The sequence below is a fragment of the Pseudopipra pipra genome, unplaced genomic scaffold, assembly GCF_036250125.1.
Source record: "Pseudopipra pipra isolate bDixPip1 unplaced genomic scaffold, bDixPip1.hap1 HAP1_SCAFFOLD_160, whole genome shotgun sequence".
Lineage (NCBI taxonomy): Eukaryota > Metazoa > Chordata > Aves > Passeriformes > Pipridae > Pseudopipra > Pseudopipra pipra.
Window position 1 is genome coordinate 1 of NW_026990639.1, and position 22,509 is coordinate 22,509.

At 56.5% G+C, this 22,509-nt stretch overlaps 1 long non-coding RNA gene across 1 annotated transcript; it reads right to left on the bottom strand.

Annotated features, from left to right (window-relative positions):
* Window positions 1–14,469: 14,469 nt before the first annotated feature.
* LOC135408059 (uncharacterized) lies at window positions 14,470–17,042 on the bottom strand. The gene is made up of 3 exons (XR_010427210.1): window positions 16,728–17,042; window positions 15,660–15,745; window positions 14,470–14,998 (listed from the first exon to the last, which is right to left on the bottom strand). It is a non-coding gene; the product is annotated as an uncharacterized LOC135408059 (long non-coding RNA).
* Between the last annotated feature and the right edge of the window lie 5,467 nt (window positions 17,043–22,509).

Consider the following 22,509-nt stretch of genomic DNA (forward strand, 5'->3'; position numbering starts at 1 on the left):
TCTTATACATCACATCATATATACTATATATATACAAAGATAAAATAAAATCATTAAGAATCTTTAAGAATCTAATCCCCCCTTCCCCCCCCTACCCCCCCTTCCCCCCCCTACCCCCCCCTTCCCCCCCCTTCCCCCCCCTTCCCCCCCTACCCCCCCCTTCCCCTCCCTTCCCCCCCCTTCCCCCCCTACCCCCCCCTTCCCCCCCCTTCCCCCCCCTTCCCCCCCCTACCCCCCCCTTCCCCCCCCTACCCCCCCCTTCCCCCCCCTACCCCCCTACCCCCCCCTTCCCCCCCTACCCCCCCTACCCCCCCCTTCCCCCCCCTTCCCCCCCCTTCCCCCCCCTACCCCCCCCTTCCCCCCCCTACCCCCCCCTACCCCCCCCTACCCCCCCCTTCCCCCCCCTACCCCCCCCTACCCCCCCCTTCCCCCCCGTCCCCCCCTTCCCCCCCGTCCCCCCCTTCCCCCCCCGTCCCCCCCCTTCCCCCCCGTCCCCCCCTTCCCCCCCCGTCCCCCCCCGTCCTCCCCCGTCCCCCCCCGTCCCCCCCTGTCCCCCCCCGTCCCCCCTCGCCTTGCCTCCCACCCCTCCTCCGCCACTACTCCCCCCTTCTCCTTCCCCCCCCCCCCTTCCCCCCCCGTTCCCCCCCGGGCAGGGGGTCCCGGGATGGGAGGAATCGCGGGGCGGATCTCCCCGCTCTGACCCCTCCCACCGCAGGACCCCACTCCCCCGGACGGGGGTCCCCCCGACCGCCCCCCGGGGCGGGGAGTCCCGAGGTGGGAGGGGCCAGAGGGGGGAACTCGCCCCTCCTCCCCTCCCACCCCGGGACCCCCTTTCCCGGAGGGGGCCCCGCCCCCGACCGCCCCCGGGGGAGGAGTCCCGGGGTGGGAGGGATCAGTGGGAGGAGTTCGCCCCTCTGACCCCTCCCACCGCGGGACCCCACTGCCCTGGAGGGGGTCCCCAGGCCACCCCTCAGGGCGGGGAGTCCCGGGGTGGGAGGGGCCCGACAGGGGGAAAACTCCCCCCTCCCACCCGGGACCCCCTTCTCCGGAGGGGGCCCCGCCCCCGATCGCCCCCCGAGGGACGGAGTCCCGGGGTGGGAGGGATCAGTGGGAGGAATTCCCCCCTCTGACCCCTCCCACCCGAGGACCCCACTCCTCCGGAGGGGATCCCCCTGCCCCCCTCCCCTGGCCCCTCCTCCTCCCCCCTCCCCGAGCCCCCCCTGCCCCCGCCCACCTCCCCGAGCCCCCTCCTCCGGAGGGGACCCTCATCCCCTGCCCCCCCCGCCTCCCCCTCGTCCCCCCCTCCGGAGGGGACCCTCATCCCCTGCCCCCCCCGCCACCCCCTCGTCCCCCCGCCCGCGGAGCCCCCCGTGTGATGTCGGGACGGGCCGGAGCCCCGGCGGTGTCGGGCGGTGCTTGTGAACTGCAGGGGGGACCCGCCGAGCGGGCCCGGCCCCGTGGAAAGGGGGATCCAGGGGGGGCGCCGGCTCCGGCCCTCGCGGCTTTATTAAAGCGGCGCCCCCAAGCCCGCGGCTGCGGGGACACGGCCCGGGGGACAGGGGGACGGACGGGACGGGCGGGGGGGCAAGGACGGAGCGGGGGTGCGGGCAGGTCGGGCTGTGCAGCGGAGCAGCGAGGGGGGAGCAGGGGCAGGCAGGGGGGGCCGGGGGCAGGTGGGGGGGCCGGGCTGTGCAGGAGGGCAGCGACAGCGGCCGGGGAGAGGCGGCGTGCGGGGAGCGGGTGGAGGGTGGAGAGGAAGGGAGGGGACGAAAAAAAAGGGGGAAAAGCAAAAGAAAGACAAAAACAAAAGCAAAGAAAAAGGGCCGCGGCAGCGAGAGGCTCCCGCGGCGCTGCTGCCTCCCCGCGCACTGCCCGAGCAAACGGCCGCGGGGGCGAGTTCCGGCGCTTAAATACCCCCGCCCCGACCCGCCCCCTGCCCGTCCCCGCCCCGCGCACCTGGACGGGCCCCGCCTCGCACACCTGTGCGGGCCCCGCTCCGCCCCGGCCCCGCCCCGGCCCCGCCCCGGCCGCGCCGTTTAAAGCCGGCAGAGCCGCGCTCGTCCCGAGTCTGTGGAGGAACCTCGTACCGGGATGCTGCGGGAGCGATCGGCGCGTCGGAAGACCGAGGGTGGCGATGGAGCTCGGCAGGAGGACCGGGACAAGGATCGGGGCCAGGACCGGGACCGCGACCGGAGGAGCGAGGTTGGTTTGGGGCTGGGATGGGGCTCGGCATCCGGACGGGGACCAGGATCGGTGCCGGGCTCATCCCAGCCCGGCCTCGCCGCCTGTGCCCCGGCAACGCGGGCGAGAAGAGCCGCTCCGGGCCGGGCGCTGGGGCCGAGCGCGGCGGGGCCGCTCGGGCCGGGGCTCTGCCGGGGCCCGGTCGGGGGAGAACGGCGGCGCGTTCGTCGTGTCGACGCGGAGCCGGGGCTGGGACCGGCCGGGGCGCGGGGACACGCCGGGCCGGCCCCGGGACCCCCGAGGAGGGGTGCCGCCCGTACCCCCCGCGGGATCGGAGCTTCCCCGCTCGGGCACCCCCGAGGCCACCGCACCCGCTCCCGGGGCGAACATCGCCCGTCTCCCCCTTAAACGCGGCCCCAGGAGGTTCCCACCCCCAGGGCCCCCCGGGAACGAGGGATCTGGGGCCCGCCGGGGCTCCGGCCACGGGCCCGCTCCGGCCGCGGGGAGCTGGGGGCCTGCCGGGGAGGGAAGAACGGCGGCAGCCCTTTCCCCGTTCCTCCCGTGCTCCGGGACCCCGAGCAGAGCTGCTCGTTTGTCCCCGTGTCCCTGTGTCTGTCCTCAGGCGGCCCCAGGAGCTGGCACTGACCGTGCCGCGGGTCGGGCACAGGCTGCTCCCAGCTCTGCCTGCGGAACTTCGGCAATTACCGACAGCAGTTCTTTGCCCTGCCATCCAGAAGGTGCGGCTCATCTGACACCAGCCAGGTGAGACCTGAGGCTCTCCTTCCTCTCCCCCGCTTTCTCGGCAACTCGCACCCTCCCGGGGCAAACCCTCTGGTTTTCAAAATCCCGTTGAAACATTTCCTCTTGATTTGCAGACGGGGAAGGCCCTGCCTGGGAGGGAAACGGCTACAGGGGAGGAAACCAAGAAATGCTCCAACCGGATGGTGCTGCGCGAGTCAAAAGAGGGGCAAGACCACGGGCAAATACAGTCAGGAAATGAGCTTTTATTCAATCTCTGCAGGAGCCCTTCGCAGCCACGGGCCGGAGGGAGCGGGGCCGGCTGGGCTGTGCCCGGCTGGGGACGGGCACCAATTCATCGCTGCCCTGCTCAGGGAGGTTTTCCGGCCCCGTCCGGGCTTCACCCAACGGCTGCAAAGGTGCTCGTGCGGCATCCGAGCTCATTTCCAGGGATAAAGGAGCCAAACGAGTCCGGAGGGATCCCTCGCTCCGAGGCAAAGGCGTTTGGTCGAGTGTCGCCGCCTGGTCCCGCCTGCGGGGGAGCGTCTCCTCCAGGTGAGCCTTCGGAACCCAAAATGCCGGGGGGGCTCAGGTCGGGGCCGCTTTTCGGGCCCGGAGTTGGACGGAGCCCTCGGCGGCTCCCGCTTCCCGCCAGGAACGTTCTCGGGGCTCCCTGGGCAGTCCCAGCTGGGCAGGGAACGCGGGCCGGGAGGAGGCCGGAGCGACAGACAGCGACCCAGCCCTGCTTGGGCTTCCTATTGCCAGGGGATGGAGGAGCTGTGCCCTGGAGCTGTGCCCTACAGCCCCCGTGGGGTGGGCACGGGGAAAGGGCTGCCCGCGGCTCCTCAGCCGGGCGCTGCTCTGGACGGGCCCCCTGAGATGCCTCACCCTGGACACGCCCCAGCGCCAGCCCCAAAGGACCCAAAGAATCCAGCTGGCACTCGGCAGTGTCGGCACGGCGGGGCTGCAGAGCAGCGCGGGCAGCCATTCCCAGGGCCCACCTCCCAGAGCTCCCCCGCGCCCCCCACGGGTGTCCCGCCCGCCCCAAATCCCTGCCCTTCCAGCCGGAGGCCAGCAGCCAGCAGCAGCCTTAAAGCCAGGGCCATGTGCCCTCAGCGGCACTAAATCCCGAGCAAGAGCCCTCGGAGATGCCTGAAAAGAAAAGAGGGTGCTTGGAGAAAGTTGGGCTTGGATGCAATTCGCAGTTTTTCGGGGACCCAACCGCACCTGCAGAACCCGTGGACAGCTGGAACAGGTGGGTCAGAGCCGAGGTGCCCTGAAGGCAGGGCTGTGCATCCCTTTCCTCGGGGAAAAGAACTCCCCGGGGCCGCTCCCGAGGCTCGGAAGGGACAGCGGCTTCCCGCCCGGACAGACGTCCTCGCCCGTGCTCAGGGGCTGCCTCGCCCCGGGCCGGGAGCGCGTCCGGCCCCCGCCTTCTCCTGGGCCAACACATCCCCTGGAGCCCGGCCCGGGGCGGAAAACCGGCCCAATTCCAGGGAACTCGCTCAAGTCCCCCCAGGGACACCAGCGGGGCTGGGGGAGGAGGGTTATAAACAGCAAAGTCTGTGGAATATCAACCTGTCCTTGTCCCGATCCCGCTGAGCAAACCTGGAACCGTGGCTGCTTCCTGGCAAACCTGGCGTTAGAGCGGCAGCTCTGCGGGGGAACAGCCGGGCTCCAGGAGGCACTGGGAGGCTGTTCCAGCAGGAATTCGGCAAGGAATTGCGGGCTGTAGGTAGAATTCATCCAAACCTGCAAAGCTGAGACCGGCACCCAAACCTGGGCCCCCTGCAGAGAACAATCTTTGTGCTGCCGTGTCGGCCAAAGCCGCTGCCCAACAGTCCCCTCGTTTGACTTTCTAGGTGAATTGTGCACAAGCCAGTCCCCCATTCCCTATCCAGGCTGGGAGTGCTCGTGCCCTTGGCACAGATGGCTCTGGCTGGGCAGGAACTGAGAGCAGGACGTGGGGCAGAGTGGATCAGCTGCCCAGGGAACATCCAGGAGATGAAGCTACGGGATCCTCATTCCAATCAAGGGAACACATTCTGTCTCTGGCAGAAGCCGGGAGCCAAAGCAGATCCCGCCTGGCCAGGCTGGGGGGCAGCAGTTGGATCCACTCTGGGGGAAAGCCCCTGTGCCTGCCAGGAGCTCTGACTCTGTTTGTCCTGCCAGCTCCTGACCAGTGTCAGGGCCACTGGGAGGGATTCAGAATCCACAGAAATCCCAAATCCTACTGAGGGACTCAATCAAAGGAAGAAAGTAATTTTTGTCATAAAAAGATTAAAAAAACTGTTAAAAATTCTAGGACAGCAATCCTGGGATTCTCAGGAAACTTAGTAGTGCTCTTGGTTCCATTTCAATGGATCTTTAGTCTGTCAATGAGCAGCTTGGAGAACTTCCCCTGGGATTTAGAGGCTGAGCAGGGTTTGCTTTGGATTGCCTGGCACCTCTGGCCCCAGCTGGTGCAAACACAACTTGGGCCAATGTGGTTAAACACACTTTCCTACAAAAACAGTTGCTGTATCCCCTAGAAACTACCCCAAGTTTGCAGACAAAACCTTCATCTCTGTCCCTCCTCAGTTATCCCAGGTTTTCCAAGCTGGTGCAAACACAACTTGGGCCAATGTGGTTAAACACACTTTCCTACAAAAACAGTTGCTGTATCCCCTAGAAACTACCCCAAGTTTGCAGACAAAACCTTCATCTCGGTCCCTCCTCAGTTATCCCAGGTTTTCCTGGCTGGGAGCTGCAAGGAAGCTGTAAATTGAAAGGCAGAAAGAGAAGATCTGTCAGCAAAAGGCACAAAGAAGGGGACAGGTTTCAGAAAACATTTCTGCAATCTAATGAATAACTCTTTCCAGTTTCCCAGGGAGAAGAACAGGAACTCACAGCCACCAAGGCCTGACAGTCCCCTGCAGCCAGAGCTCAGCACACACCCAGAGAGGCAATTCCAGCATCTAAAAGAAAAAAAAGAAGAAAAAAGTGATTTATTTTGGTTTCAAGTTATTTTAAGTTGTTCCAAGCAAAGCAAGCCTTGCTCTGGTTTCAGTTGGGTGAACAGGGAGCGCTGGGCACAGGGCACGTCATTAATGCCCAGGGGATGGGGCTTTGTGGGGGAGGGAAGAGCAGCTGATGGAGTTGCCCAGTCCAATTCCTGCCCCAGGCCTGACTGGCCCAGGACAAACCCTCTGGCAGGCAGTGGTTTTGTTCCCTCTCATGGTCAGTGCCCAGTGTGTCCCTGTGGGCAGTGCCAGGCTGGGGACAGGCACACGCAGCTGGCAGCACTCTCTGCCCCAAACAGCCTCGGGGGGCAGCGCAGCCCCGGGGATCGAGGGGGGCTGGAGGCGGCCCAGGAAAGGACCCCCCGCTCCCCCCGGGGCAGCTCCACAGCCCCCCTGCCCTCTCTGCCACGGGGGCCCCGCTGCTCCCCCGGCTGGCACAGAGCCCCCTGCCCATGGCTGGCAAATCAGGGCCAGGGCTCGGCCTCGCTGCAGCCGCCCCACACAGGAGCAACTCAGGGATCAGCCCAACATTTCCCTGCTTGGCCACTGCAGAGACCCTCAGTTCACCTCAACAGGTTCCTTCTCTTCCCAGCAGGTTACCTGAACTTTAACACCCACAACTGTCTGTCTGTCACCACTCATCACATCAGGTTACCTCAGTGTGTTCATTCCCTGCCCTGCAGAGAATGAACCTCCTTTTTAACCCCCAAACTTTCCCCTTCCAGCCCACTCCTGATTACCTCTTTTTGAACACAAAATTGAGTCATTCTCTCCCTGAGTTTACCTACCTTTTAAATCCCAGAGTCTTCCCTACCTGCACACTCCTGATTACCTCTTTAGGACCTCCAAATATTCATGCTCTGCCCTGCAGATTTGCTCAAGTGGGACCCCCAAAATTTCCCTACCTCTCCACAGCTGATCACCTCATGTATACCTAAATATGTTCATGCTCTACCCTACAGACCACCTCAAGTTTACTCTCAAAACTTCCCCCACCTGCTCACCACTGACTACCTCCTTTTGACCTCCAAATATTCATTCTCCACCCTGGAGGGTTTCTCTAGTTTTACCTGTCCACTGATGACTGCCTTAGTTTATCCCAAAATGTTCATTCTCTCTGCCAGACACTACCACACATTTTACCCCCAGAACCTTCCCTGGGCCCACTGTGGTGTCCACTCCTGATTGCCTCCTCTGCACCTCTCAGGATTCATTCTGGACCCTGGAGATTACCTCAGAGATTTCTGCCCTGAATCTCCCCACCTGGCCACCACTGATTACCTCAGTTGACCTCCTGATGTCCTTTCTCTCCCCTGGAGATAACCTCCTTAAAAACCCCCCAAGTTTTAACTCAAAATATTCCTTCTGTCCCCTGGACATTACCTCAAGTTTTACCCCTGTAATTTTCCCCATATGTCCACAACTGATTACCCCAGTTTACCTCAGGATGTACATTCTCTGCTCCACGTGACCTCAACGTTTACAAACACAAATTTTCCCTCCTTGCCCATCACTGACTGCCTCACTTTACCCCAAGGTATTCATTCTCTCTGCTACAGATTTTACTCCCAAAATTCTCCTTACCTACCCACATGTAATCAGCTCCTCTGTACAAATACATGTTCATTCTCTACCCTGTGGGCTACCCCAAGTTTACCCTAAAACACTTCCCAACTGTCCACCACTGAGTACCTCATTTATCCTTCAAAATATTCATTCTCTGCCCTGGACATTCCCTCAAGTTTTACCCCCAAAGGTTTCCCCTCCTGCCCACCCCTGACTGCCTCAGTGTCCATCAGGAGGTACATCCTCTCTGCTACAGGTGACCTCACTCTGGACCCACTGCATTTTCCCGACCTCTCCACATCTCAGCAACTCACTTCTACATCAAGATGTTCATTCTCTACCCAGCACACCACCTCCAGTTTACTCTCAACACTTTCCCCACCTCTCCACCACCCAGGAACTCATTTTCACCTCAGAAGATTCACTCTCTGCCCTGCAGATTCCCACAAGTTTTACCCCCCACATTTTCCCTGCAGGTCCGCAAGGTTTACCCCAGGAGGTGCATTCTCTCTTCTCCACAAGACCTCTGATTTTACAAACACAAATTTTCCCTCCCTGCCCACCACTGACTGCCTCACTGGACCTCAAAAGCCTCATTTTCTCCCCTAGGTGACATCCACACTTACCCTCACAGTTTTCCCTGCTTGCAAACTACTTATTACCTCATTTTTACCTCCAAACATTCATCCTCTGCCACACAGATGACCTCAAAGTTTCCCCCAAAACCTCCTCACCTGTCCACTACTGTTTGCCCCAGTTTACCCCAGGAGGTGCATTCTCTCTCCTCCACATTACCTCAGGTTTGACAAACAAAGATTTCCCTCCCTGCCCACTACTGACTGCCTCACCTTACCCCAAAAGATTCATTCTCTCTGGGACAGATTGCCCCACATTTTACTCCCAACATCTGCCTTACCTGTCCACGTCTGACCAGCTCCTTTGTACCTACAGAGGGTCATTCTGCACCCCACACACACCTCAGGCTTATCTCAAACCTCTCCCCACCTGTCTGCCACCCAGTGCCTCATCTTTACCTCAACAGGTTCCTTCTCTTCCCAGCAGATTACCTGAACTTTAACACCCACAATTGTCTGTGTCTCTCACCACTCATCACCTCAGGTTACCTCAGTGTGTTCATTCCCTGCCCTGCAGAGAATGAACCTCCTTTTTAACCCCCAAACTTTCCCCTTCCAGCCCACTCCTGATTACCTCTTTTTGAACACAAGAGTCATTCTCTCCCCAGAGTCTTCCCTACTGCACACTCCTGATTGCCTCTTTTGGACCTCCAAATATTCATTCTCTGCCCTCCAGATTTGCTCAAGTTTCACCCTCAGAAATTTCTCTGCCTCTCCCCTACTGACTGCCTCACTTTGTGGGGGTCAAATCTGTGGCAATGTGCAGCAGAGAGAAGGAATATTTTGGAACAATTTTCCCTACAAGTCCACCACTGAGTACCTCATGTTCATCTCTCAATATTCATTCTCTACCATGCAGATTACCTCAGATATTTCCCTCCCAATTTTCCCTATGAGTCCACAACTGATTACCCCAGTTTACCTCAGGATGTACATTCTCTCTGCTCCACGTGACCTCAAATTTTACAAACAGAATTTTTCCCTACCTGCCCAACACTGACTGCCTCACTTCACACCAAGATATTCATTCACTCTGCTACAGATTGCCCAGATTTTACTCCCAAAATTCTCCTTACCTACCCACATGTAATCAGCTCCTCTGTACAAATACATGTTCATTCTCTACCCTGTGGGCTACCCCAAGTTTACCCTAAAACACTCCCCAGCTGTCCACCACTGAGTACCTCATTTATCCTTCAAAATATTCACTCTCTGCCCTGGACGTTCCCTCAAGTTTTAACCCCAAAGGTTTCCCCCCCTCCTGCCCACCCCTGACTGTCTCAGTGTCCATCAGGAGGTACATCCTCTCTGCTACAGGTGACCTGAAATTTTACAAACACAAATTTTCCCGACCTGCCCACCACTCACTGCCTCACTTTACCTCTAAATGGTCCTTCTGTCCTCTACAGATGAGATCAAGTCTTACCCCCAACATTTCCCTTCCTCTACATCATCAATTATCTCTTCCTGACACCCCAAATTTCCATTCCATCCCTACACATTCCCTGAGTGTTTCCCTCCCAAGCATCCTTCCCTTCTTCCCTGTTTAATAACTCACACTCCAGCCCCAGGCTCTCCACTCCCCCCTCAGTGGGACCCCTCCAAAATGCCACCTCCCTCCCCTCTGCAGCACCTCACCTTTTCCTACACAAACAGTTGCTGGGTCCCCTCAAAATTACATTTCTGCAATCTAATGAATAACTCTTTCCAGTTTCCCAGGGAGAAGAACAGGAACTCACAGCCACCAAGGCCTGACAGTCCCCTGCAGCCAGAGCTCAGCACACACCCAGAGAGGCAATTCCAGCATCTAAAAGAAAAAAAAGAAGAAAAAAGTGATTTATTTTGGTTTCAAGTTATTTTAAGTTGTTCCAAGCAAAGCAAGCCTTGCTCTGGTTTCAGTTGGGTGAACAGGGAGCGCTGGGCACAGGGCACGTCATTAATGCCCAGGGGATGGGGCTTTGTGGGGGAGGGAAGAGCAGCTGATGGAGTTGCCCAGTCCAATTCCTGCCCCAGGCCTGACTGGCCCAGGACAAACCCTCTGGCAGGCAGTGGTTTTGTTCCCTCTCATGGTCAGTGCCCAGTGTGTCCCTGTGGGCAGTGCCAGGCTGGGGACAGGCACACGCAGCTGGCAGCACTCTCTGCTCCAAAGACACTTCTGGCCTCCTTGGCAAACTGCCTCTGACACTTGGTTTTCTTCAGGAGAAATTAAGGAATTGCTCATGGCAGTTTGGAGATGAAGTTATCCCAAAGGGAAGGAAAGAACAAATATTCCTGTCAGAGCCCTTGGGATCTGCTGGGCTGAATTGGGAAGGGCCCATTATCTGCAGAGCAAATACAGGACAACCTCAAACACAAAGCCCAGCCTGTCCAGTGGGGTGTGAAAGCACCACTGGGACAAACCTCCACTCTCCTGATTCTTTTCAGGGACTGCTCCAATCCAGCTCTGAAGCTGCCAAGCCCAAACTGTCCCCAGTGCTCTGGAACAACAGGATCTTCTCAGGGATGATGCATTGGAAGCACAGTCCCAGCAAACACTCCCAGACACACAGAGGCACAACTGGAGCTCATGGCTGGGGCTGGGAAGGGCTGCAAGGAGGACACAACTCCCAGGTAGGGCAGCCTCGGCAGCAACAGCAGCAAATTCCCAGCTTGGATGGCAAAGCAGAGAGACAAAGGCTGGCAATGCCCATGGCATTGGTAGCTTTCCCTTCTGCTCCCTGTGGGGCCACAGCCCGGGAGGAAATCTCCAAGGGGGACAGAAGACCTCAGGAGGCAACAAAAGACAGCAGCGTCTGTTGCCCTGGTCCTGTTCCAACTCAGCCTGCGGGCCCAAACCTTCCCCCTCCAGGGAAACACTGACCTTCCCGGTGTCAGGCTGGAACACAGCCCTCATTCTCACCTTCCACACGCTCCCAGGCTCACCTCAAATTCAGGACAAGGGGCCAAAGGCCCCTCGGGCCGGGGCTCTCTCTGTCTCTGCGGGCTCAGGGACTGCAGCCACCAGGGCCCTCCAGCACGGACAGCCTGGACCCAGAGCAGATCCCTGGGCATTAGCAGCGTCCTGGGCATCCCTGGAGACAGAAACCATCAGCCTCTGGGATAGCACTTCATTGCCAGCACACACAGCCTGCCAAATTTAGGGGGGCAGCTCTCGGACCACAAAGCCCAGTCTGACCCAGTTCTCCTGGGCACCAACACGGACTCCACAAACCCACCAGAATGAGAATGTTCTGCTGCTTTGACAAACTTCAGCCCAGCTTTGCAAACCTCAGTCCCTGCAGCTCCTGCTCTCCAGAGCCCCGTTCAGGGCTGGCTCCAGTTCCCTGGAGAACCTGCCCCAGCCCCACTCTGGGCCAGCCTGAGCAGAAGCCACTGGGCTGCACAAGGAAGAACCCTCCCCTGGCTGCTGCAGCTGGAGGGAGATCCAGCTCCCAATGGAATCCTGGCAACAGCCTCCCAGAGGGTCTCTCCACAGCCCTTGGCAGTGGCTCAGAATGGCAGCAGCTCCAGTGCCAGCTGGGTCCCTGCACGAGTCCTTGTCCCAGCCCTGCCACACGGACACACACGGGAGACACCCACGGGCACACAGGCCTTGCCTGCACAATTCCTCACCCACAGCTGAGGGAAAGCCACACAATAGTAAGAAATACCCTGGGCTGAAAGCACTCATCACTCCAGTCCATCAGGACTTGGAGGCAGTTGGGGAGGCAACAGACCCAAATTCTAATCCTACCTCTACATTTCTAACAGGTTCTCTTAGAAAGATCCTGGACAGGAACTCGGACAACAGAACCCAAACACTGCACAAGTAATAGCAGAAGGTTTGCCAGGAAGAACAGAAGTTCCTTGTTTTCCTTAACGCTCTGGGACTGTAGGACCCAATCTTTGCAACCAAGGGACACCAGAGATGTGATTAATACTTAAACCTCTCCACCATGGTTCTGTCTCAGAGAACTGGGCCAGCCCTGAGCTACTCCCAGGTGCCTGCAGTGCTTTGGGGAGGGGCAGGACAATGTCCCACTTCTGCTTGGAAACATTCCAGATGAGGAAAAGCCACTTCCCTTCTCTCTCTCTGACCCAGAACCAGAACAGTCCTGTGGGACAACACGGACTATGCACGGATGGCCCGAGTCAGTGGGGGGAAAAAAACCTAAACAAACCAAACCACCCCAAATTTCAAGATAAAAACAGGCTGCTTCCTTAATAGGAACACACCAAACTCATTGAAGCCAGAGAGAAAATTACAAACAAACAAACAAACAAAAGACCCAAAGAGATACTTTGCATTGATCATTCCAAAGGAAATTCTCCACAGATCAGAAGCAAGTACCAATACTTTGTCCTCTATTGAAAATTAATGACTTGAGGGGCTGGACATGTCCAGTGAGGGTTCAGGGCTCTGGTGGGTCCTTTATGGCTGATCCCGACCGGCCCAGGCCAAACCCAACCACCCCCATCCCTGCTCCATCCCAAACCTGGGGGCAACATTCAGACAGTTTGGAAACACTGCCCTTCCCTGCTACTCCGTCCTTCCTTACATATCCAGTGCTCAGGGAGCAAATGCCAACAGCAGGAGGAGAGAAACGTGTCCCTCTGACTTACCCCACCCCACGGGCAGCACCAGGAGCCCCCAGCCAGGCCGGCGGGGCTGCAGCCTCTTGCCTTTGGCTGCTCCCAGCCCAGGGCACTTGGCAGAGCTGGGCTGGAGCAGGGCTTTGGCCTGGCCTGGAAGAGAGGAGAACAAGGCAATTAAGGGCACTGGGCAAGTCAAAGGCTCCTGCCCTTCACCCTTCTCTTCAATTGCTCACTAGAGAGTTTTAGCCATGAAAAATCCAGGGGGGACAACAAATAAAATGGGACCTTTTCCACCATTTTTATTCCTCTCTACTTCAGGCACTAAAAGGAGGCTCATCTTTCTTACTGCATTCCTTGCCCCATTTGAACAGAACCCTTTTCATTCCAAACCTCCCATGGGAGTCAGTCAATCCTCTGCCATTGGACTTTGGGCAAAGGAAGAGACACCTGGGACAATGGAGCCCAGGAAATGAGGGAGAGAAACCTGACAGGGAAAGGATTCAAGGCACTCCAGAACTCAGAAATATGTTCATGCCTTGCCAGCCCACCCCCATTCTGTGCCACCCACCTGAGCTGGGCAGGTGAGGCCAAGGCTCCCCTTCCTGCTGCCAGTCACTGTCCCACCACATGGATCCCCGTGCTGGGCAGCACTTGGAAAAACTTGGGAAAGACAAAAGGGAAATGGCACTGTCTGTCAGAAAACATGTCTGTGAACAAACCTTCTGCACAAATGTAATCCCATCCCTCTGCTCCAATAAACCCAGGGCAGGCAGGTCTCTCCAGCCCAGGGAGAACAGGAAGGAGAACTGCAGGAACACAGGCAGGCACAGGCAGCTCTAGGCACTGATTCCCTGCAGACCTCTCTGCACTTGGGGCTCTTGGCACTTCATTTATAAAGAATGGGGGGCAGCAGCCCAGGAATGCCCCTCAAAAACACAGAGAGAGAACAGGAACAGGGGTTGTTTGGGAACAGGCTGTGTGTCCAGCAGGGATGGGAACTGGAAACACGGGAGGCTGGAGGAAGGCAGGGGGGGAGCACGGGCCTGCCTTGGATGGATCCTTTTTCCCTTTGCTCAGGAGCCTCAGCTCCACCCTGTCTGAGAGCACCAGGGAACTGCTGCAGGGGAAGAGTTCATTTAGGCACAAGCCAGTGATGCAGCCACGGGGGCAGGGCAAGAGGGGAGAGGAACTGACACAAAAATGACACAATCACCACTGAAAGGGACTTTATTGAGCTGCAACACAAACACATTCACAGCCCGCCAGGGCAAGAGGTGCCCCCAGGACCACCAACACAGCAGCTGGGCTTGCAGGAACACCCTCTTCTCAAGTTATGGAGCCAAGGGCTCACAGTTGGGATCCACCCTAAAGATGCACTCAGGCATCAGGGCCAAGTCCTGCCCAGTCACTGCAGACAGTTCAGCCCCAGCAGCAGTGGCATTTTCTGCCTCTCCCTCCAACATTAATTGGGACCCAACAGCTCAAGGCTGTGGAATTTCAGCTTCATAAATGTTTTATAAAGTTGTACTTCCTGAGAACTGGTGCATTTTTGAGTCTTCCTGACTCTTCCAGGGCTGCACTTGCCAGGATCCTTTGGGCCTGGTGTTTTGCTGACAGGCAGGGCACTCCAGAAAACAACTCCTCACCAGTCATGGAATAACAGGAACAGCTAGACTCAGAGTGGGGAAAGGAATTCTGTTATCCTGATGATGTTGGGCTGCAGGACACAGGCAGCAGGTACCCAACAGTTGGACCGATATTCGCCTCGGGAGGATGGTGCCAAACTGTGCCATCCCCTGCCCCAGCTGATCCCTTTGCTCTTTTGGCAGCACTTCCCAGAACAGCCCAGCAGGCAGAGCCCAGGGGACGGCCCTGCTGCTGTGACACTGGGGCTGGGACTGGCACCGCTCACACAGGGGGACAACGATGCCAGGGAGACCCCCCGGACCCAGCACCGTAAGGGAAACTACAGCACTGCATGGCAACAGTGCTCCCAGCCCCTGGAATCACATCCATCCAATCCCACTGAGGGCACCAACAGCCGCCCGCACAATGAGCCCGACAGACCCCGGCCCTGCCAGAGAGTCCCCCCGGGCACAAAGGGACACTGACCCCTGGGCAAGGGCCATTTGCTTCCCACGTCACCTTGTCCTGGGGTCCTGGTTTGGAGCTGCTTTTCCATCTCCATCCAAATCAAACCAAGGCACCCGACCCAGGCACCTTTTCCAGGGAACTGCCCGGGCCAACAGCATCGCCCAGAGGGACCACAAGGGCTGTGAGGATGGCCAGGATCCACAGGTTCTGTAAGATATCAAGCTAAAACATGGCAATATCATTCCCTCCACTAACATTTATTCACAGGAACATATTCCCATTTTCCTTGTCTGCATTTAATCACTAATTCCGTGAGGGTGGCACTTGGGAGCCAAGTAGCCAAACCACTGCCAACTGACCCCAAATCCCTACAAACCTGACACTGCCCTAGTTCTTCCTGTTTCATTCCCACAGGTACAGTGTCTCACTCAGCACATGGACTACTTTTGCCTCCCCCCTTTGTGACTTCAAACTCCCTCTGGCACGGGTTATAAGCTCCTGCTTTCCAAAAGTGCTTCCCACTGACAGATGTGGCTGACCCAGCAGTGAGCCATGCATGCTCCCTCTCTGCTCCCAGCACTTGCTCTGGGGCTTTTCCCCATTTCCCCAGTGATTTGTGCTCACTGTCCAGGGGATCTACACTTGTTGCTTCAACCACAGGGCCGGTGGCAACTCCCTCCCGAGGCCTCGCTCCTGCCCCGACCCCTGCTCTGGCTCTGCCTTGGATCCACCATCTCCATTCCATGGGGCTGCCTTCCTGAGCAGGGCCTGGCCTGGGCATCCTGGAGGAGCTTTTTACCCAAGGCCTTAGGGGGATTTCAGGCCCTCTTAGCATTTGTTAAGTTCCCACTAAAGCCCAAGAACATACTCAGAGCCGCTTCTCCAACAGGGTCTATCTTGGGCTGGCTTCCAGTAACTTCCTATTCCCAAATCCTAAGGGCACTTCCTTCCTACCTGTAACAGTTCATTAGGATACATGCCCAGAATAAAGACAAGTGCCACAAGCATTCAAACACACAAGGTACCTTTATTACAGTGAGAATAATAATAATAAACTTAGCAAAGAGAATCAAAAGTTAAAAAAGGATACAAATGAACTGCCTTATTGTGTGGCATTAAAACAAATACTAAGAACAGCATTCAATACAGTATAATCTTAACTAGTAAAAAGGGAGTCAAAGGGATACCAAAAAGGATCATAACACAATCTTATGGATAACTATTAACACGATATTTGGTTAGTAATAGGGGAAATTAAAGGGAAAATATTATGAATACTAAATAAAGGGTATTAAAGGAACACTAAAGGATATTTAAAGTCTTCTTTCTCGATTGCCTCCTCTCACTAACCTGTGCCCACCCCCCCAGCCAGGCAGGGCTGTCAGGATCTGCAGCAGCTGGTCGGTGCCCATCCCTTAGCGGGCGTCCCCGCGGAGCAACACAGGCTCGGTGGCAGGATGAGGATCGCTCAGCTCAGCAGTCCTGACAGCCCATTTGATCAGCTCCACATTACACCACGTAGGGCCAGGACGCAGTGTAAGGGGAGGCCTGAATGGCAGCCAAACACCGCCTGATCATTGCCTGGTGGCAACAGCCTGGGCCTGCCCTACTTGTAGGGCAAGGGGCCAGCCACCCCTGACCACATCATCTTCCTCTCACCATCATCTTTCTCACCCCTAGGGATGACCTCTCCCATGGTGTTTCAAGGGTAGATGTACCTACCTTGCAAGATGTAGCAGAACCAAGGAAGAACTCAGCTCTCATAACAGGGGATATCAGGCTGACTTGCTGAAAAGCACAATGGACCTTACAATTAGCTTGTGCCATCAAGTTACATTGTACCACACTCCAGCTGGTTTCACAACCTAATATGATTTCTTTCTCACACCTCTATGCTCCATTGATCATCTAATTCAGGAGTCCCCCCTTACACGACCCTACTTCTGCCAGAGGCTCCAATTGGCATCATTAGCACTGGCAGGAACCTTCAGTTCCCCCTCTGCAGCTCGTATTGGCCACAGGTCTGGAGCCTGTTGAATTGCTCCCCGAGCTGTTTCCAACCCTCCCTGCTGCTCATTTCCCACTCAAACTCACACTTCTGCCCTGGGACTTTATGGCCCAGGCCAAGGATTGGTCCCAAAGGAGGACCTTGTTGTCACCAAAAGCCAAACCAACCAATAAACTGCTGGGCTTCCACCTTGCTCTGGGGGTGACCAAGCCTGAAGTCTCCTGCCTAGTCCTGGGCAATACTTCCAGGGGACCACAACACCTCTGAGATCCTAAAAATATCACAGGTTGGGCAGGTCTTGAATTTTGTCTGGATTAACTCCCCCCCTTCCTTTCCATGTGCTGCCCTACTCATTCTAATGGTGCTTGTACTCCCTGAACCATTCCCTCACCCATCCAACCATCCCTTGTGCCCTCTCTGACAAGGACAGTGGGTCCAGGTGTTCTGCCACGCTCCCAGGGCACAGGGTGGGACTGTGGAGCCACCCTCGAGGGGGGAAACGTGCCCTGCCTGCCCTGCCCAGGGAAAGGGAACTGCCCCCAGTGTTCCCCAGCACAAGGCACCCTTGGGAATATCCCCTGCAATGGGACACTCAGGGACAGCAACAAGCACTGCACGAGGCTGCTCTGGCACAGGACCAATTTTAAGCTCAGCTTTTCTCTGGACCACTGCACTTTGTTTCCCACCTCATCCTGCAGTCAGAACTTGCCCTCCTTGCAACTTTTTAGGGTGACCATAAATTACAGAGGCCTCTGCTCCAGCATCCACAAGGGCCTGAACCATCTGAAAAGATCCATTTTTCCAGGGAATTCAAAGCTCCACCTGAGGACCAGGGTCTTTTCTCACCCATCCTTGTGCTGCAGCTTGGCCTCCATCTCACTCTGCTTTCAGTTCTCTCCATGGTTGAACATTGGCAGCCCTGGCCCTGGGTGGAGCTCGGCATCCTGATCCCATCCCTCCTGGCCCCGGAACCGCTGACTCAGCAATGGGGGGCCCTCCATTGCCAAGGGCACGGTCCCGTCGGGGCTCACGGGGGGAGCAGGAGGTCGAAGGCTCCATCCCTGCTGCTACAACCTTCCAACACTACAGCCAACAGAGGGGCCTCTCCAGCCCTGCCTCCCAAGGCATCCTGAACAAACCCATCCCAACTCCACAGGACAAACTGCTCCCTCTCTGCCCAGTCCAGTCTACTCTCAGTAATGCCTGAATCCATTGCAGGGACCTTGCTTTGAGCTCCCCAGGGCCGGGCACCCCGAGGATCTCCCCGAATAATCCTTTCGGTGCGCGCTGGAGTCCTCGGGGTGCCCCAACCCGGGGGGCACCAACAGCACTGTCCCTCCAGGGGGCCCAATTTGGTCCTAAAATGCAGGGGGATCTTGCCTGTGTCCCAGACTGGTCCGGGGATCTGAGGCCCTTCCCGAGAAAATCTCGGTGCCGGCGTGAAGGGCCAGAGATCCCTTGGAGCCACGGGAGAGCAGGCAGAGTCCCTCCTGGGGGGCCAATTTTCCTGCCTGAATTCAGCTCTTCAAAGAAGCCTCTGAGACTCAGCTGGTGAGTTTTAGAAGCCAGGCATTCCTTGCTTACAACACCCTGCCATCATCCCAGCCCCACGGGTGCCCTGGCAGTCAGCTCCCAAAGGGCACACGGAAGTGTCTCCACTGCAGCTGATGGGAGGGGTCAGCATTACAGGAGGGTTCATTTTCCTTCCCTGCCTTCCTGTTCCACATTCAGGGCATTTTCCAACACTCATTACCATACACACCTACCCTTACAAGGTTTCCAAGGGGCTTCACTGAGGGCCTTCCCAGGTCTGCTCTGTCTGGAGCCCTCAAAGTCCTCAGTGCCTGCCTGAGGAACCTCAACACAACTCACCTGCTTACACAGCAACTTGGTGCTGCTTGGCTCATGCGTCACTTCCCTTCTTCCTTCTTTCTTCACCTCCCTTGCTTGGTCCCTTTCAATCCCTTGGCTCAGCTCTCTGCAGTTTCCAGGCTACCTCCCACTGCAAAAAGGATCAGATCTTGTTACATCTCAACACTCAGATATCATTCCCCTTTATTCTTGACACTGGGCCATCAGGCCAGTGTCTCATGATTTAAAGCATAGTTTGACTCCTCAGTGACAACAACAGCTACAGCCCTGAATCCTAACACAGGCTGAGACACAAACACGGATGGGAACTCTGAAGGATCCACTTTGTCCTGCTCACCAATCCAAAGGAGCTTTCTGAACTCAAGAATAACAGACCCCAGGTCCTTTTTCTGCAAATTTAGCTTCTATCAATGTGACCCACAAGACCTGGAAAGGCCCTTCCCACTTCACCTGCAGGGCTGGCAGTGCCACCACTGGACACGGACCCAGTGGCTGGGCAGGAACGGAGGGGCTGGGGCGTCCAATCCATCGGCCCAGGTGGCACCAGGAGTTCCTGGAGTTCCTGAGGGGAGAGCCTCAAGACAACAAAGGATTAGGAAGATCATTTTAAACTTCAATATGTATATCTCTTGGAAGACGGGGAGTTGGACAAAGCCTACTGGTGCAACAAGGACACACTCAAGGCTATTTAAAAGCACCTACCAGCACTCAAAAGCTGTAACTGTCCTTCTGTCAGGTGGAACTCAGCCAACTCTCTTTGCCAAGAGCCTCCAGGAGGATTTCCAGCTTTTGGAGCTCCCTTTTAACCATTTTTCCCATCACTGTAGCTGGGACTATCACCTGCCCTACAGGGGGAACAGCCCACAAAGTTCACTTGCAGGGATGCCATTAACTCAAAGTCCCTTCTCAGGGGGGTCACTGCACACCTTGTCCTTTGTTTGCCCTCCCCACCAAAGATGCTTCCAACAGTTCTGAGACATCTGGCAGACCCAGAGCTCTCCTCAGGGAATGCTTCAGCTGCTTAAAGGCTGTCCTTGCACCATCTAGCCAAGGCAGCAAATGCTTACAGGCTGTTGGAGAAGTTGGCAGAACAGTCTTACCACACATCCAGAGGGAGCAATCCAGAGTCCACCCCATCCCACCATTCCCAGCAAGGCAGTTCATGGGCTGTCTGGGGCTCAGGGAGGAGTCAGGGGGCTTCTTTTCTTCCTTCCTGCTTTCCAGATTTCCTCCTTCCAAAGCAAAGGTTTCTTGGCTTTCCTTGCTGAAGTAGATGCAGCAAAGGCCATCTTTGCAATCCAATACTGGAAACTACTCGAGGTTGTCACTTACAGGGGTTCTCTCAGGTCCTGCACTGATCAATCATCTTGGCCATTGGTTTCTTGGCAGGTTCTTGCATTCACGTCCTACAAGCAAACCAGGATGAGCAAATTTAGCTGTTACTGCAACCAATCCAAGCTGGCATTCTGATTTTAAAGGATACTGGCTTTGCCTTACCAGCAGAGATCCCACATCAGGGGTAATACCTACAGGTTCTGCCCTCTTCCACTCTCCTGCAATTCCACAGGCCCACACCACAGGAACAACTGCAGCTGCCACTTCAGTCAGGACCTTGCTGCTGACAGGAGTTATTCCCTGCACAACAAGAGCTGCTGCTTGGACACATTTAGTTTCAGCAATTACAGTTTCAATATCCCCAGTTTTCCATTTCATTGCTGCCTCAACTTTTCCAGTCCATCTCTTCCTAGCACAGGTTTGGGTGAGTTTGGCAAACAGACAAACTCAGGAATTCCCCAATGTTTTCCCAGTTTCACCCCTGTCACACCAGTCACCTTAACACTGCCAGTCCTTCATTCTCCCTCTATTATGTTAAGGCCTGAGGAAGTTGGACCTGTGTCTGACCAGGACAAGTGCAAACCAAATGCTGGGGACTGGAACACACACCTGGCACTCCTGCAGCTCTTACCATTACATTCAAGAGAAAACAGCCAATTGGACCATCACTGCTCATTTCTTAATCCCAATCCCACACTGCTTTGGCACTTGGAGCACCACTTTTAGAACCCAATTACAGTCCATTAGAGAGCTCCATGTCTAGCAGGGACAGCTACCCCTGGGATACTCTCAGCAATGCCTGAATCCATGGCAGGGACCTTGCTTTGAGCTCCCCAGGGCCGGGCACCCCGAGGATCTCCCCGAATAATCCTTTCGGTGCGCGCTGGAGTCCTCGGGGTGCCCCAACCCGGGGGGCACCAACAGCACTGTCCCTCCAGGGGGCCAATTTGGTCTCAAGCTTGCCATGGACAGCCCAAAAGGCATTTCAAGAGGCCTTCTTTGGAACCCCCCAACGGGTACAGGGGGGAAGCCACAAGAAGGCCTCATTTCTAAAGGCAGGGGGATCTTGCCTGTGTCCCAGACTGGTCCGGGGATCTGAGGCCCTTCCCGAGAAAATCTCGGTGCCGGCGTGAAGGGCCAGAGATCCCTTGGAGCCACGGGAGAGCAGGCAGAGTCCCTCCTGGGGGGCCAATTTTCCTGCCTGAATTCAGCTCTTCACAGAAGCCTCTGAGACTCAGCTGGTGAGTTTTACAAGCCAGGCATTCCTTGCTTACAACACCCTGCCATGATCCCAGCCCCACGGGGGTCCTGGCAATCAGCTCCCAAAGGGCACACACAGCTATCTCTACTGCAGCTGATGGGAGGGATCAGCATTACAGGAGGGTTCATTTTCCTTCCCTGCATTCCTGTTCCACAGTCAGGACATTTTCCAACACTTATTACCACACACACCTACCCTTAGAAGGTTTCCAAGGGGCTTCACTGAGGGCCTTCCCAGGTCTGCTCTGTCTGGAGCCCTCAAAGTCCTCAGTGCCTGCCTGAGGAACCTCAACACAACTCACCTGCTGACACAGCAACTTGCTGCTGCTTGGCTCATGCCTCAGTTCCCTTCTTCCTTCTTTCTTCACCTCCCTTGCTTGCTCCCTTTAAATCCCTTGGCTCAGCTCTCTGCAGTTTCCAGGCTACATCCCACTGCAAAAAGGATCAGCTCTTGTTACATCTCAACATGCACATATCATTCCCACTTTACCCTAAGGATCCACTTTGTTCTGCTCACCAATCAAAAGGAGCTTTCCGAACTCAAGAATAACAGACCCCAGGTCCTTTTTCTGCAACTACAGCTGCTATAAATGTGACCCACAAGACCTGGAAAGGCCCTTCCCACTTCACCTGCAGGGCTGGCAGTGCCACCACTGGACACGGACCCAGGGGCTGGGCAGGAACGGAGGGGCTGGGGCGTCCAATCCATCGGCCCAGGCGGCACCAGGAGTTCCTGGAGTTCCTGAGGGGAGAGCCTCAAGACAACAAAGGATTAGGAAGATCACTTTTTCCTTTCATAGGTCTTTCTCCTGGAAGATGGGGAGTTGGACAAGGCCTACTGGTGCAACAAGGACACACTCAAGGCTATCTATTCAAAGGATCTACCAGCACTCAAAAGCTATCACTGTCCTTCTGTCAGGGCAAACTCAGCAAACTCTGTTTGCCAAGAGCCTCCTGGAGGATTTCCAGCTTTTGGGGCTCCCTTTTAACCATTTTTCCCCATCACTGTAGCTGGGACTATCACCTGCCCTACAGGGGGAACAGCCCACACAGTTCACTTGCAGGGATGCCATTAACTCAAAGTCCCTTGTCAGGGGGGTCACGGCACACCTTGTCCTTTGTTTGCCCTCCCCACCAAAGATGCTTCCAACAGTTCTGAGACATCTGGCAGACCCAGAGCTCTCCTCAGGGAATGCTTCAGCTGCTTAAAGGCTGCCCTTGCACCATCTAGCCAAGGCAGCAA